This window comes from Schistocerca cancellata, chromosome 1 (assembly GCF_023864275.1).
Source record: "Schistocerca cancellata isolate TAMUIC-IGC-003103 chromosome 1, iqSchCanc2.1, whole genome shotgun sequence".
In the NCBI taxonomy this organism is placed as follows: domain Eukaryota; kingdom Metazoa; phylum Arthropoda; class Insecta; order Orthoptera; family Acrididae; genus Schistocerca; species Schistocerca cancellata.
Window position 1 is genome coordinate 357,873,988 of NC_064626.1, and position 17,527 is coordinate 357,891,514.

Here is a 17,527-nt window from a genome sequence, read left to right on the forward strand (position 1 = left end):
AACATTTGCGTGCACACATTTGGGTGTTTCTAGCGGAATGATAATTTTTCTACTGCGCGGCAGTGCAACATAATCCACAAGTTTCTGCAATCAAGTCCGATGCCGCCATCAGTACACGTAATTTTCATGCACAGATATGCCTTAATTGAAGCTGCCCCGTTCCCGATTTTTCGGCTACCTGAAGATGTGCAGGAAGCTCGGAACAAGGATATCAACTGTTAACTAGTAGATTTTACGCGCAAGTATTTCCATGAGAAAAAGATGCAAGACACATTCCATCGGTATCTGGAATTTGCAGGTCCACTCATCTCTAGATTTTAGAAAATGGCAATTGAAGAAGATGAACAAATGCCACCTGAGGTAAAACATCTACCAGCGGAAAACCCGACAGCAAAACTTCTAATAGCGATAATGACGAAAGCGACGTATTTCGATTTAAAATGTACATTATCGGATCATAAAATTCAATACGGGAATTTCAGCTTCTAATTCGTAGTCAGCCACCTCAAAAACTTTATAAATACCTGAGTACAAATGAAAGCTCCGCCAATGTACTGCCCTTTCATACCCTGCGTCTGCGATACTACCACCATCTGTATATGTGCATGTCGCTATCCTATGACCTTTGTCACCTCAGTGCAATGCAACCAGCTACCGTCAATGTTTAGCAAATTGCCCTCAGCTTTAGTGTCCGAACACGTAATGGCCTCGCCGGCCGCTGTGTCCGAGCGGTTCCAGGCTCTTCAGACCAGAACCGCGCTGCTGCTACGGTCGCAGCTTCGAATCTTGCCTCGGGCATGGATGTGTGTGATGTCCTTGGGATAGTTAGGTTTAAGTAGTTTTAAGTCCAGGGGACTCATGACCTCAGATGTTAAGTTGGGGTGGGTTGTTTGGGGGAAAAGACCAAACAGCGAGGTCATCGGTCTCATCGGATTAGGGAAGGGTGGGGAAGGAGGTAGGCCGTGCCCTTTCAAAGGAACCATCCCAGCATTTGCCTGGAGCGATTTAGGGAAATCACGGAAAACCTAAATCAGGATGGCCGGATGCGGGATTGAACCGTCGTCCTCCCGAATGCCGAGTCCAGTGTGCTACCACTGCGCCACCTCGCTCGGTAGATGTTAAGTCCCACAGTGCTTAGAGCCATTTGAACCATGCGTAATGGCCGCATAGGACTCGTCTTCCGGTGCACTGCTACGGCTGTCGCTCTCTTCACTCTCCCGAAATCGTACCTGGACATACGCTGCAAACTGACTTTCTTCATCGTAGTTATACTTACAATCTTTACATTCCTGAGTACTGTACCTTACCTTGTTCCAAGGATTTAAGCCGTTTTACATTGACTGTTTCTCTTGTATTCGCTGTCTTGATTCAGCTTGTATCGTTAGAGCACCAACAAATTCATCTTTGATTGTTGTAAATCGAACAAATTATATAGTCAATTACATTTTCTTAATTTGGCTGTATTTATTAGTCTACTAAGACCATCTCATCTCGGTCTCTATTAAGTATGCACACACAACCGATAATAATACGTGTAACATCCACATTCTCAGTATCTATACAGAAATGTATCAGCAGTCAGCGTGTAATTTGAAGTTTCTTTAGCACCAAACAGTGAATTTCTACAGTCAGTAATTTACAAGGCTGTGTTCAGACCACAGACGTACTAAATGGTAATCGTCTCCAAATTGAAACGTCAAGAATAAAGCGCTTCGCTGCCGATAATGACCACACCAACAAACTTATTATAATGAATGATGATGACTGATAACGACCTGAGAGGGTGGAATTATCTGATCGTGGCAGATAGTAAACGCAGCCTAGTTGTGGAAAGATGATAAGCTTAATGAATTCATAGAGACTGTGGACCCCAGTTCTAAGAAACTATGAAGAAACTCCTTTCTCATTCTGTAGCGACATATGGGCTGCCAGGAAACTGACGGTAAGTAGAAACTGTTTTTAATTCGGGAACTAGCCTTTTGCCAACAGAGCACTACTAATTTCGCTATATGAGCAGGATTCATGGATAGATTCACGTGTTGTCAATTCCAAATCTGTAATTATTAGTTTCGTGAGGTTTCAGCATTATGAACGATTTGAATATTGTTGCTACACAGAGACATCCGATATAAAAAATGGCTCTGAGCACTATGGGACTTAACTGCTGAGATCATCAGTCCCCTAGATCTTAGAACTACTTAAACCTAAGTACAACACACACATCCATGCCCGAGGCAGGATTCGAACCTGCGACCGTAGCGGTCGCGCGGCTCCAGACTGTAGCGCCTAGAACCGCTCGGCCACTACGGCCGGCACATCCGATATCGACTGATCTCTTGCCCCACAGATATGGCATTTTCAAGAAGGACAATAGTACAACGTACGAGAATAGAAACGTCCTGAAATGAGTCAAAGATCGTGTTGAGAATCCCAGTCGATATCCTGACCCCAAATTTCCCTGTCCAAAGTATCAGCAGTGCACCGCAGCTGAGAACTCGCAAACCAAGACCTCGTTATATACAGGACGAGCGTGGACTGTGCAGCCACAATGATTTGGTATCATCTAATTCCTTCCACGTACTACCGAATGGTAGTATTATGACAAACGAACTGTAGCTGGTTCCCCTTTTGGCACGTCAGAGATTCAACAATACGCTATTAAGAAATTTATTTTCACATTCTGGCTGGTTAGGATGTAGAATCTACAGAAGAGATCAAAGGCAGCTGTACACCGGCTACTCTTCTGGGCAAAGGAATGAGGCTACTCGGCACACTTGTCACGTGTGGACACCAGTCAGGTGCACGCAGTAATTACAGCTCACGATGAAAAAAAGACTGCCATCTGTTTCCGCCAGAGCAAATGAACTCCACTTAACAATATGGCCAAGCTACATAAGATTGCAAAAAAAAGAAAATAACACAGTACCATACGCTAACTATCGCATCAGCTGACGGTACAGATGACTTCATTTGCTGGAGGACGTGACGGAATTGATGGTGAACTAATTAGACCTAGAAAGAAACAAGCAAGACAGAAGTTGATGCAGCTGCCACACAATTATTCGGCGAACCCCACCTGGTGAAGTAACTTGGTCGAAAATCGCGTTTGTTACTGTTTCTCCAGCCCCCCTCGCTCCCCCCCCCCCCCCCCCACACACACACACGCCAAATATAACTTGCTGTCACTCTCATACCACGTATGTCTACGATTATTTTAATAATAAGAAAAATAAAATACACAAATGTTTAAATATCATAATATTGCATTGTTCAACAACAATAAAATTATGAAAAGTTTTAAAATAATAATGATAATTTTTTACATCAGTGCTTAGGACGTCGCATTAGTATGCTATCCAAGAAATTGCAAATCAGAGGTACATGTAATTGGAAAATCACACATCAGAATTTTTGAGTCGCACATGTGTGATGTAATTAACTTAAGAACTACGACAGCAACAACGTCTCTCAACTTTTGTCAGTCTCATAATTAACACAATTACGAATGGAAGTGTGCACTCACCATTATGAGTATTTCACTAAGCAGTAGAATTGTCCGTACAGTCTGTACACATGTGAGCTGTAAATGAGATCATTGCTGTTCCATTCCGCCGTATGTGCCTGCGTTCGGGAAGTTCTTGAAACATATTCAAGAATTTTTGTTACTCCGTAGTCTGTGCTCGAGGATTATGCAAGGCACCCTCTCCAGAAGGAGAGCATAGATCCTCAGTGCGATTCGGAACTGAAAGACAAATATCTGAACAGCAAGGCTTTAAATGACTTTTGGGAACATTTGTCCCAGAAGAGTTACAAGAAACTTTAAAGACATGCGGAACCGATACTTAGTCTGTTCGGATCAACATTCAACTGTGAGCAGCTTCATTCCCTAAAAAAAACGGTATAAAATACAACTGAAATATTCCGTATCAGATTATCATCTGAAATGTGTTTTGAGACGAAGCTGTGCTGAATGAATCGTTCCCAACACTGAAGCTCTTACGTGAACAAAAGTAAATATATGTAGAAGACAGCAATAGAAAATTGAAGTGGGTTAATTTCGTATACTTTTTTGGTTATTCAATTTCCTAGTTATGCCTTCCAGCTTGCCATCATGCATGAACTTTTGTATTTAGCACTTATTTATATTCAATTTGTCCTTTTTTTTGCCTTACTGGCACTGTTTTCTTGAATTCGAAAATCTGTTTGGCATTATGACTGTTGTAATAAAGAAAGCGGGAAATTCTGTAGTCAGTAAACTTACAAAGGAATTTTAAACAAAACAACACAATGTAGAGGAAAAATGGTGAACTAATAGAATCGCAGGAAGAAGTGTTAGATCAGTGGGGAGAGTACTCTGAAGAATAATTATACTCAGAGAATCCTGAAGCATGGGAACTAACAGAAAACCGGCAAGTGCAAGGAGAGGGAAATGGAATGCCCTCGATGCAAGAGATTTAGCTAGCCATAAGGCAACTAGCCAACAATAAGTCACCTGGCAATGACACACGCGAGCTGAGTTTATTAAGTGTGGTGGAGAACACCTAGTTAGACGAATGCACGCACTGAGCTCATATATATGGACGCAAAAAGTCAACTCAGATCAAAATATTGGCGTAATACTCGTGTGTTCTGCACGTAATAAAAGGGACATCGTCGAATGTACAAACTATACGGGAATTACATTATTGAACGCTGCATATAAAGTATTCTCTTCGTGCTTTATACCCGTGTAAAATATTTAGCAGAAAAGCCAGTTGGAGGATATCAAGCAGGCTTTAGATATGGAAAATCAACTATTGGTAAAATATCCTCCGTCAGGCAGAAATTGAAAAAAGAAAAACAAAAAAAAAAAAACAAAAACAAGGGAATTCAATAAAGAAATATATAATATATTTGTTGATTTAGAACAGCATACGACACCATAAAAAGAAAGAAGCTTATTGAAACCATGAATGAAATGGGTATACCACAACATTTAATACGCCTCATAAGTTTAACTACGGGAAAGGTAGTGTGTAAAGTACGCATACAAGGAAATTTAACACGAAGTTTTGAAAGTAAGTGTGGACTGAGGTCAGAGGATGCACTTTCATGTATGCATTTTAACGTAGTACTAGAGAGGGTAATAAGGACAGCTCATATCAACACCACAAGCACAGGTTACATTGGAATGGTACAGATTCTAGCCTTTGCAGATGATGCAGATATTATTGCAAGAACAAAACTGGTTGCTAAAGAAACATATAGGGCACAAGTGGCAGCAGAGGTAGAAATGTGACTGGAAGTGAACATCAGAAAAACCAAATACATGAGAGTAATACGACCAGAGGTAAATACAATGTTTGAAAATGACCAGGCGCAAATAGAATCTGTTAGTGAATTTGCCAATTTGGGAACACTAGTAGCATCACAGAATGACGTTAGTAGCCGGCCGGTGTGGCCAAGCGGTTCTAGGCATTTCAGTCGGGAACCGCGCTGCTGCTACGGTCGCAGGTTCGAATCCTGCCTCGGGCATGGGTGTGTGTGATGTCCTTAGGTTAGTTAGGTTTAAGTAGTTCTAAGTTCTAGGGGACTTATGACCTAAGATGTTGAGTCCCATAGTGCTCAGAGCCATTTGAACCATTTTGAACCTCAGATGTTAAGTGTTGTGGCGTAGCAAGACAGCCACGCCACTCGGAAGTAGCCGAAAGGCACGCGTTAAGCTCACGCAGATGGGCGTGAGGTCTGAAACAGGATACGTAATGAATGCTATAAAGAATAGTACGTAGCTGCTGGAATACTTAACTTTAATCCATCATTTTAATACAGCATTCTTGATGATACAAGCGAGACTCTCTCTAGAAATGGTTAATGGCGCCTTGCTAGGTCGTAGCCATGGACTTAGCTGAAGGCTATTCTAACTATCTCTCGGCAAATGAGAGAAAGGCTTCGTCAGTGTAGTCGCTAGCAAAGTCGTCCGTACAACTGGGGCGAGTGCTAGTACGTCTCTCAAGACCTGCCGTGTGGTGGCGCTCGGTCTGCGATCACTGAGAGTGGCGACACGCGGGTCCGACATGTACTAATGGACCGCGGCCGATTTAAAGCTACCACCTAGCAAGTGTGGTGTCTGGCGGTGACACCACATTAAGTCCAATAGTGCTCAGAGCCATTTGAACCATTTTTTGACGTTAGTGGAGCATGCACCTAGCTAATAAATGCTATAAAAGGGTGGCACCACAGTTTATGTCAGCTATATAAAACTTTAATACGTCCAGCATTAACGTAAGGTTAAGTAACGTGGACGCTGACACAACAGTGTGTATTGCTAATGGTATGTTTTTGAACGCAATATCTATGAAGCGACTAATGAAAATGGACCATGGCGAAAGCGACATAATGTTGAACATTACAGATTATATAAAGAGCTGTAAATAATGAAGTTCATTAAAGTAAACAGCCTGAAATCTGTCGGCCATGTTTTTCGTACAGAGCATGAGAACGCAACAAAAACAATATTCTTGAAATGTTCTTGCCGAAGAAGCAGGGAACACCAAGACTTCGATACACGGATGACATAAAATAAGATTTAAAAAGTATTGGTATCAGAGGACGAAGACGCAAGACGCTGGACAGGGACGAATGGAATGATGTCCTAGAGCAGACCAAGGCCCATCAAAAGGCCGTAAATCCAGCAAGAAAAATAAGAATTAACAAACCTTTTGAAAATACTAAAATTAAAATAAAAAAGTAGTCTCCTGGGAGCGTGCCGCCACCAGTCGGCTGATACAAATATTAGATCCAAAGTAATGACGTCAGGCGCGGTCTATATCTTCTCTGCCCTAATTGTAAGATCGCCCAGCCCGTTTTCTTTCACTATTCTGAAGTACACTACTGGCCATTAAAATTGCTACACCAAGAATAAATGCAGATGATAAACGGGTATTCATTGGACAAATATATTATACTAGAACTGACATATGATTACACTTTACGCAATTTTGGTGCATAGATCCTGAGAAACCAGTACCCAGAACAACTACCTCTGGCCGTAATAACTGCCTTGATACGCCTGGGAATTGAGTCAAACAGGGCTTGGATGGCGTGTACAGGTACAGCTGCCCATGCAGCTTCAACACGATAACACAGTTCATCAGGAGTAGTGACTGGCGTATTGTGACGAGCCAGTTGCTCGGCCACCATTGACCAGGCGTTTTCAATTGGTGAGAGATCTGGAGAATGTGCTGACCAGGGCAGCAGTCGAACATTTTCTGTATCCAGAAAGGCCCGTACAGGACCTGCAACATGCGGTTGTGCATTATCCTGCTGAAATGTAGGGTTTCGCAGTCCATGCTGCTGCAAACGTCGTCGAACTGTTCGTGCAGATGGTTGTTGTCTTGCAAACGTCCGCATCTGTTGATTCAGGGATGGAGACGTGGCTGCACGATCCGTTATAGCCATGCGGATAAGATGCCTGTCATCTCGACTGCTAGTGATACGAGGCGGTTGGGATCCAGCACGGCGTTCCGTATAACCCTCCTGAACCCACCGATTCCATATTCTGCTAACAAACATTGGATCTCGACCAACGCGAGCAGCAATGTCGCGATACGATAAAGCGCAATCACGGTAGGCTACGATCCCACCTTTATCAATGTCGGAAACGTGATGGTACGCATTTCTCCGCCTTACACGAGGCATCAGAACAAAGTTTCAGCAGGCAACGCCGGTCATCTGCTGTTTGTGTATGAGAAATCTGTTGGAAACTTTCCTCATGTGAGCACGTTGTAGGTGTCGCCACCGGCGCCAACCTTGCGTGACTGCTCTGAAAAGAGAATCATTTGCATATCACAGCATCTTCCTGTCGGTTAAATTTCGCGTCTGTAGCACGTAATCTTCGTGGTATAGCAATTTTAATGGCCAGTAGTTTAGATCATTGCAACGTCGATTATCGGAAATGGTTCAAATGGCGACAAACACTATGGGGCTTAACATCTGAGGTCATCAGTCCCCTAGAATTGGAACTACTTAAACCTATCCTAAGGACATCACACACATCCATGCTCGAGGCAGGATTCGAACCTGCGACCGGAGTGAAGCGTCTAGAACCGCACGGCCACAGCGGCCGGCGAACGTCGACTATTATTCATTGTTGCATTCTAGGAAAAAACAATGTGAGTTTGCAGGTCGTATTTACTAGCCACTTGAATTTAAAATAGGGGCCGCTATGTAAACAAGAGGAGGGTTTGTTTTTTGAGCGCGTCGCTTTAATAATAGACCGCGCCGGCGATAACGACGACTGCGGTTACGCAACAAACAAGAAGAGCGCGGCGGCAGAGAACCGGACGCGGCCAGTTGCGCGGCCCGCGAGGCAATTAGAGGCGAGCCGGGGGCACGCGGGTCGGCCGGCCGCGGCGCCGCGCCGCGCAGCCGCTAAGGTGGCTGCTGCGGGCCGGTCAGTCTGATACAGGCAGCGGCGCAACGCGGGCGCCGGTGCGGGGTTTCAGTGAAACTTCTGAGGTTGTTCAGCATTCGTTTTCTCAGCCTCAAATAATGAGATAACACTCTATCCATGTTCCATAACTACTCCTAATGTTGACCAATTTTACACTGATGAGCCAAAGAAAGTGGTACACCTGCTTAATATCGTGTAGGGCCCCCGAGAGCACCCATAAGTGCCAAAACATGACGTGACATGGACTCGACTAATGTCTGAAGTAGTGCTGGAGGGAACTGACGCCATGAATCCCGCAGCGTTGTCCATAAATCCGTAAGTGTACGAGGTGGTTGAACTCTCTTCTGAACAGCGCGTTGCAAGGCATCCCAGATACGCACAATAACATTCATGTCTGGGGAGTTTGGTAGCCAGCGGAAATGTCTAAACTCAGAAGAGTGTTGCTGGAGTCACTCTGAAGCAATTCTGAATGTATGGAATGTCGCACTGTCCTGTTGGATTTGACAAAGTCTGTCAGAATGCACGATGGACATGAACTGATGCAGGTGGTCAGACACGATGGGCCGGCCGGAGTGGCCGGGCGGTTCTAGGCGCTTCAGTCTCGAACCGCGCGACCACTACGGTCGCAGGTTCGAATCCTGCCACGGGCATGGATGTGTATGATGTCCTTAGGTTGGTTAGCTTTAGGTAGTTCTAAGTTCTAGGGCACTGATGACCTCAGCAGTTAAGTCCCATAGTGCTCAGAGCCATTTGAACCATTTTGAACCAGACACGATGCTTACGTACGTGTCGCCTGTCAGAGTCGTATCTAGACATATCGGGGCTCCCATATCACTCCAACTGCACACGCCCCACATCATTACGGAGCCTCCACCAGCTTGAACACTCCCCTGCTGACCTGCAGCGTCCATGGATTCATGAGGTTGTGTCCATACCCGCACACGTCCATCAAAAACGGTTCAAATGGCTCTGAGCACTATGGGACTTAACATCTGTGGTCATCAGTCCCCTAGAACGTAGAACTACTTAAACATAACTAACCTAAGGACACCACACACATCCATACCCGAGGCAGGATTCGAACATGCGACTGTAGTGGTCACGCAGTTCCAGATTGAAGCGCCTAGAACCGCACGGCCACACCGGCCGGCTACACCTCTACCCGCTCGATACAATTTGAAACGAGACTCGCCCGACCAGGCAACATATTTCAATCATCAACAGTGCAATGTCGGTATTGACGGGCCCAGACGAGGCGTAAAGCTTTGTCTCGTGCAGTCATCAAGGCTACTCGAGTCGGCCTTCGGCTCCGAAAGCCCATATCGATAATGTTCCGTTGAGTGGTTCGCACGATCGCCATTGTTGATCGGAGAGCACTGAAATCTGCAGCAATTTGCGGGAGGGTTGCACTTCTATCACGTGAACTATTCACTTCAGTCGTCGTTGGTCCCGTTCTTCCAAGATCTTTTTCCGGCCGCAGCGACGACGGAGATTTGATGCTTTACCGGATTCGTGAAATTCACGGTACACTCGTCAAGTGGTCCTACGGAAAAATCCCCACTTCATCACTACCTCGGACATGCTGTGTCCCATCGCTTGTGCACCAATTATAACATCACGGTCAAGCTCACTTAAATCCTGATAACCTGCCATTGTAGCAGCAATAATCGATCGAACAGGTGCGCCAGACATTTGTTGTCTTATATAGGCATTGCCGACCACAGCGCCGTATTCTGCCTGTTTACATATCTCTGTATTTTAATACGCATGCCTAAACCAGTTTCTTCGGCACTTCAGTGTAAATGAAAATTACATTGATTTACTGAAACTAGTGGATTACTTACACAATACCACGAGTTTGTGATTCACAAGTCTTTCCTCCTTTTCAGATGAAATATTACCTATAACTAAATTACGTGAAGGAAAGTATGGGACTTGTACGAGCTTTTGGTGTCTGTGGCACGCGGTGGAAGGTTGTGGGAGGGTGAATATACACTGACGGAAAAGATCGTAATAATTAATGTAGATAAATGAAATTTCGGAAATATATTCACCTAGGTAACAGCAGGTGTTGACACATGTGAAAACTATCGTACTATCCGTTTAATAAGCCACGGCTGCAAAATACTAACACGAACTCTTTACAGACGAATGGAAAAACTTGTAGAAGCCTACCTCGGGGAAGATCAGTTTGGATTCCGTAGAAATATTGGAACACGTGAGGCAATACTGACCCTACGGCTTATCTCAGAAAATAGATTAAGGAAAGGTAAACCTACATTTCTAGCATTTGTGGACAGAGAAAGCTTTTGACAGTGTTAACTGGAACACTCTCTTTCAAATTTTGAAGGTGGCAGGGGTAAAATACAGGGAGGGAAAGGCTATTTACAATTTGTACAGAAACCAGATGGCAATTATAAGAGTCGAGGGACATGAAAGGGAAGCAGTGGTTGGTAAGGAAGTGAGACCGGGTTGTAGCCTATCCCCGATGTTATTTAATCTGTATATTGAGCAAGCAGTAAAGGAAACAAAAGAAAAATTCTGAGTTGGGATTAAAATCCATGGAGAAGAAATAAAAACTTTGAGGTTCGCCGATGACATTGTAATTCTGTCAGAGACAGCAGAGGACCTGGAAGAGCAGTTGAACGGAATGAACAGTGTCTTGAAAGGAAGATATAAGATGAACATCAACAAAAGCAAACAAGGAGAATGGAATGTAGTCGAACTAAATCGGGTGATGCTGGGGGAATTAGATTAGGAAAGGAGACGCTTAAAGTAGTAAAGGAGTTTTTCTATGTGGGGAGCAAAATAACTGATGATGGTCGAAGTAGAGACAATATAAAATGTAGGTTGGCAATGGCAAGGAAAGCGTTTCTGAAGAAGAGAAATTTGTTAACATCGAGTATAGATTTAAGTGTCAGGAAGTCGTTTCTGAAAGTATTTGTATGGAGTGTAGCCATGTATGGAAGTGAAATGTGGGCGATAAATAGTTTAGACAAGAAGAGAATAGAAGCTTTCGAAATGTGGTGCTACAGAAGAATGCTGAAGATTAGATGGGTAGATCTCTTAACTAATAAGGGACCGAGCGAGGTGGCGGAGTGGTTAGACACTGGACTCGCATTCGGGAGGACAACGGTTCAATGCCGCGTTCGGCCATCCTGATTTAGATTTTCCGTGATTTCTCTAAATCGCTCCAGGCAAATGCCGGGATGGTTCCTTTGAAAGGGCACGGCCGACTTCCTTCCCCGTCCTTCTCTAATCGTATGAGACCGATGACCTCGCTGTCTGGTCTCCTTCCCCAAAACAACCAACCAACCAACTAATGAGGAAGTATTGAATAGAATTGGAGAGAAGAGAAGTTTGTGGCACAACTTGACTAGAAGAAGGGATCGGTCGGTAGGGCATGATCTGAGGCATCAAGGGATCACCAATTTAGTATTGGAGGTTAGCGTCGAGGGTAAAAATCGTAGAGGGAGACCAAGAGATGAATACACTAAACAGATTCAGAAGGATGTAGGTTGCAGTAGGTACTGGGAGATGAGGAATCTTGCACAGGATAGAAAAGCATGGAGAGCTGCATCAAACCAGTCTCAGGACTGAAGACCGCAACAACAACAACAACATATTTAAGTGATTAACATTGCAAGATCATAGGTTAATGTAAGCGCGAGATAAGCCATTGCAAATTTGAAATACTGGTACATTAATAACAGATGTATCCGCAAGAATGTTCAATATAAGTATACAAACGTGCGTGTATTGTGTCTTACAGATCTCGGATGTCAGTCTGTCGGACGGAGTTCCATGTCTCTTGCACTTGTTCGATCAATACTGTGACGTTTAATGCTGGTTGTGGCTTACGGTGGAGTTGTCGTCCGATGATGTCCCATACGAACTCGATTAGAGACAGATCTGGTGATCGAGCAGTCCAAGGCGACATGTCGACACTCTGTAGAGCATGTTGGGTTACAACAGCGGTATGTGGGCCCGCGTTATCCTGTTGGAAAGCAGCCTCTGGGCTGCTATTCGTGAGCGGCAGTACAACTGGTTGAATCTTCAGACTGCCGTGCAATTTGCAGTCATGTTGCTTGGGATTACCACGAGACTGCTCCTGCTGCCATACGAAATTGACCCCAGACCGTAACTCCAGGTGTTCGCCCAGGTGTCTAGCACACAGACAGGTTTGTTACAGACCCTCGACTGGCCTTCTCCTAACAAGCACGCAGCATCGCTGGCACCGACGCAGAATCAGCTTTCATCAGAAAACACAACAAACCTCAACCCTGCCCTCGAATTAGCTCTCCCTTGATGTCACTGAAGTCGGAAAAAGAGTCAGTTTGCCGTTAGTGGAATACACGTTACAGGGCGACTGGCTCGGAGCTGTCCTTGAATTAACCGATTTGTAACAATTCGGTGCCAACTGCTGCTTAAATTGCTGGTGCAGACGCAGACGATGCGCCAGAGCCATACGCCGAACACGATGGTCTTCCCTCTCGGTAGTTGCACGTGGTCGTCCGGAAGCCGGTCTTCTTGTGACCCTACATTCCCGTGACCACCGCTTCCAGCGATCATTCACAGTGGCTACGTTGCTGCAAAGTCTTCCTGCATTATCGCAGAAGGAATGGCCAGATTCTCGTAGCCGTATTACACGATCTCGTTCAAACTAATGAAATGTTGCTACTGCCGTCTTTGTCGCTTTAAAGGAATTCTTGATTAACATCAACACACCACGTCCAGTCTCAAAGGTAGCCAACGCTCACGATCGTTACAGCGTATATTTAAAGCAAACATGATGTGCATCCTCATAATGGCGCTATTAGCGCCACTCAAATGCGGCTGGTGCGAAATCTGAATAGACATGTAGATGTAGAAATAGTCTACCCACTTTCATTGATACCGCACAACTCCTTCTTGGCGTTGCAATATCTTTTTTTTTCGTCTCTGTAGTGTTGGTTGGTCAACGTAATTGAGAAACATTCTTATGAGCTGCTAACAAAGGCAACTGTTCCGCATATGCAGGGAAAAGGAATGCTGTCAACTTCAAGAAAAGATGCCTTCACAACTGTTAATGCCACAGCCTGAAGGAGTGCATTAAGACCAGGATTCTTAGTCGAATGCATTTTATTTACTTATATAAACGATGAAAATATGTTGTTAGAGTTTTTTAGCGTTTCAGTCGTATGAGCTAAGTGCCGACAGTCTGATAATGAGTTAACTGTTTTTTGAAATGCGTTGTAGCACTGTGCGAAATACAGAACAATAGGTGAATCCTACTGATTAAGTTGAACACCCGCTCTCATCGACACATAAGCGCTAGGTCTGACACTTCACTACTTACCCCGAACATGGGCATACGCCGACATGACATTAACAAGTGACTCAATACAGTACACTACTGGCCATTAAAATTGCTACACCAACAAGAAATGCAGATGATAAACGATTATTCACTGGACAAATATATTATACTAGAACTGACATGTGATTACATTTTCACGCAATTTGGGTGCATAGATCCTGAGAAATCAGTACCCAGAACAACCACCTCTGGCAGTAATAACGGCCTTGATACGCCTGGGCATTGAGTCAAAACAGACCTTGGATGGCGTGTACAGGTACAGCTGCCCATACAGCTTCTAACACGATACCACAGTTCATCAAGAGTAGTGACTGGCGTATTGTGACGAGCCAGTTACTCGGCCACCATTGACCAGGCGTTTTCAATTGGTGAGAGATCTGGAGAATGTGCTGGCCAGGGCAACAGTCGAACAATTTCTGTATTCAGAAAGGCCCGTACAGGACCTGCAACATATGGTCGTGCACTATACTGCTGAAATGTAGTGTTTCGCAGGGATCGAATGAAGGGTAGAGCCACGGGTCGTAACACATCTGAAATGTAACGTCCACTGTTCAAAGTGCCGTCAATGCGAACAAGAGGTGACCGAGACGTGTAACCAATGGCACCCCATACCATCACGCCGGGTGATACGCCAGTATGGCGATGACGAATACACGCTTCCAATGTGCGTTCACAGCGATGTCGCCAAACACGGATGCGACCATCATGATGCTGTAAACAGAACCTGGATTCATCCGAAAAAATGACGTTTTGCCATTCGTGCACCCAGGTTCGTCGTTGAGTACACCATCGCAGGCGCTCTTGTCTGTGATGCAGCGTCAAGGGTAACCGCAGCCACAGTCTCCGAGCTGATAGTCCATGCTGCTGCAAACGTCGTCGAACTGTTCGTGCAGATGGTTGTTGTCTTTCAAACGTCCCCATCTATTGACTCAGGGATCGAGACGTGGGTGCACGATCCTTTACAGCCATGCGGATAAGATGCCTGTCGTCTCGACTGCTAGTGATACGAGGTGGTTGGGATCCAGCACGACGTTCCGTATTACCCTTCTGAACCCACCGATTCCATATTCTGCTAACGGTCATTGGATCTCGACCAACGCGAGCAGCAATGTCGCGATACGATAAACCGCAATCGCGATAGGCTACAATCCGACCTTTACCAAAGTCTGAAACGTTATGGTACGCATTTCTCCTCCTTTCACGAGGCATCAGAACAACGTTTCACCAGGCAACGCCGGTCAACTGCTGTTTGTGTATGACAAATCTGTTGCAAACTTTCCTCATGTCAGCACGTTGTAGGTGTCGCCACCGGCGCCAACCTTGTGTGAATGCTCTGAAATGCTAATCATTTGCATATCACAGCATCTTCTTCCTGTCGGTTAAATTTCGTGTCTGTAGCACATCATCTTCGTGGTGCAGCAATTTTAATGGCCAGTAGTGTATGTTTTTAGTGTTTCAGTCGTATGAGCTAAGTGCCGAAAATCTGTTAACGAGCGTTTTTTTGAAATGCGTTGTAGCACTGTGTGAAATACAGAACAATAGGTGAATGCTACTGATATCTCCGCTATCTGTGAAACTTCACGACTTATCCCGAACATGGGCGTCCGCAGACATGACATTAATATGTGACTCAATAGAGTATTTCTGCAGGGGAATTGCAACGACTTGTTGAGTGCCTGCCACGTCGAGTCGCTGCACTGCGCCGTGAAGAAGGAGGTTCGATACGATAATAGGAGTTGCCCCATGACTTTTCTCGCCTCATTTCCCACCGTACCAGGTCGGGTTGACAGAGGAGATAGAGAAGATCCAAAGAAGAGCGGCGCGTTTCGTTACAGGGTTATTTGGTAAGCGTGATAGCGTTACGGAGATGTTTAGCAAACTCAAGTGGCAAACTCTTCAAGAGAGGCGCTCTGCATCGCGGTGTAGCTTACTGTCCAGGTTTCGAGAAGGTGCGTTTCTGGATGAGGTATCGAATATATTGCTTCCCCCTACTTATACCTCCCGAGCAGATCACGAATGTAAAATTAGAGAGATTTGAGCGCGGACGGAGGCTTTCCGGCAGTCCTTCCCGCGAACCATACGCGAGTGGAACAGGAAAAGGAGGTAATGACAGTGGCACGTAAAGTGCCCTCCGCCACACACCGTTGGGTGGCTTGCGAAGTATAAATGTAGATGTAGATTGGATATTTATCAGCATCTGTAAAGGTTTAACGATGTGAGTAGAATTTTGTACACTGAGCTAAGTGGAATCATCACAAACAGTTCCTACAAAGATGGGCTAGTAGTGGAGCGCGCATAACTGCCAGTGATGAACGTGTGTGACGTTTGGAGAGCTCGCTGGCGGCCCCGGCTCCCAGGGCAGGCCTGGCGGACGTAATGTGGGCGCGCGAAGTGCCCTCCTACCCTGCCCGCTAGCTGCTGGGGGAGCGGGCAGGAGCCGCAGGTATCGACCGGCGCTCATAAAAGGGCGTCGCCGCGCGCCGCGCCGCGCCGCGCCGCACTCCACAGCGGCAGCCGGCAATCACCGTGCCGCCGCCGCCGCCGCCGCCGCGCCGCCGTCGTCTGCGACACACACGCCAGGCGCCAACTGGCCGCTGCGCTAGGGGTTAGCTACGAAGCTGGCAAACGACCTTACATGGGAAGTGCATTTATAGTAGTTTACATCAGCCACACCGCCGCATGTCAACTTAGTTTGCGCGGACATAAACGAAAAAAATATTGTTTTCTGTTATGCAATATTATTGACCATGTATGGAAAAGATTACGAAATGAATAGACGAGTTTTTTGGGGCTGTAAAATAATTTACGATGGCCAAAGTAGAGACGATATAAAATGCAGAATGGCAATGTGCCAAAAAGCGTTTCTCAAAATGAGAAGTTTGTTATCACCGAATTTTTCTTTAAGTGTTAGAAACTCTCTTCCGAAAATATTTGTCTACCGTGGATCCTTGTTCGGAAGTGAAACATAATAGACAAGAAAGAGAACAAGGTTTTGAAATGTGGTGCTGCAGAAGAATGTTGAATATAGCGTAATTAATCAAGGCTTACTGAATAAAATTGGGGGGAAGAATTTGTGGTATAATTTGACAAAAAGAATGGTACAGTTGATAAAACACATTCTGAGACATCAAAAAATCTTCAGTTTACTATTGGAGGGAAGTAAGGGGCGTGAAATTTGTAGAGGGAGACCAAGAAACAAGCACAGCAAGAGGGTTCAAATGGATGTAGGTTGCAGTTGTTATGTGGACATGAAGAGCCTTGCAGAAGATAGAGTAGCATGGAGAGCCGCACCAAACGAGTCTTCGGACTGAAGACCACAACTACAACATGGATAAGATTGTAGGGCAGCCAATATAGTGCACAATGTATTGAGAGATTTTTATTGCGCAAACCGGTTGTACTGTATAGTCCCTGGATAATTGCGCGACTGCTACGGTCGCAGGTTCGAATCCTGCCTCGGGCATGGATGTGTGTGATGTCCTTCGGTTAGGTAGGTTTAAGTAGTGCTAAGTTCTAGGGGACTGATGACCTCAGGTGTTAAGTCCCATAGTACTCAGAGCCATTTGAACCATTTTTGAACCCTGTATAATTCAGTCCCGTATGGCACTATGACAAACAGTTCATTTTGCGAGGTTTGTTGTGGCGTGTAAACCGAATTGTGGATGTGGATGGAAATCTGTGGACGGCATATTCATTTTAAAATTACGGAAGGCTACAGCGGTTTGCTAGCCTTATGG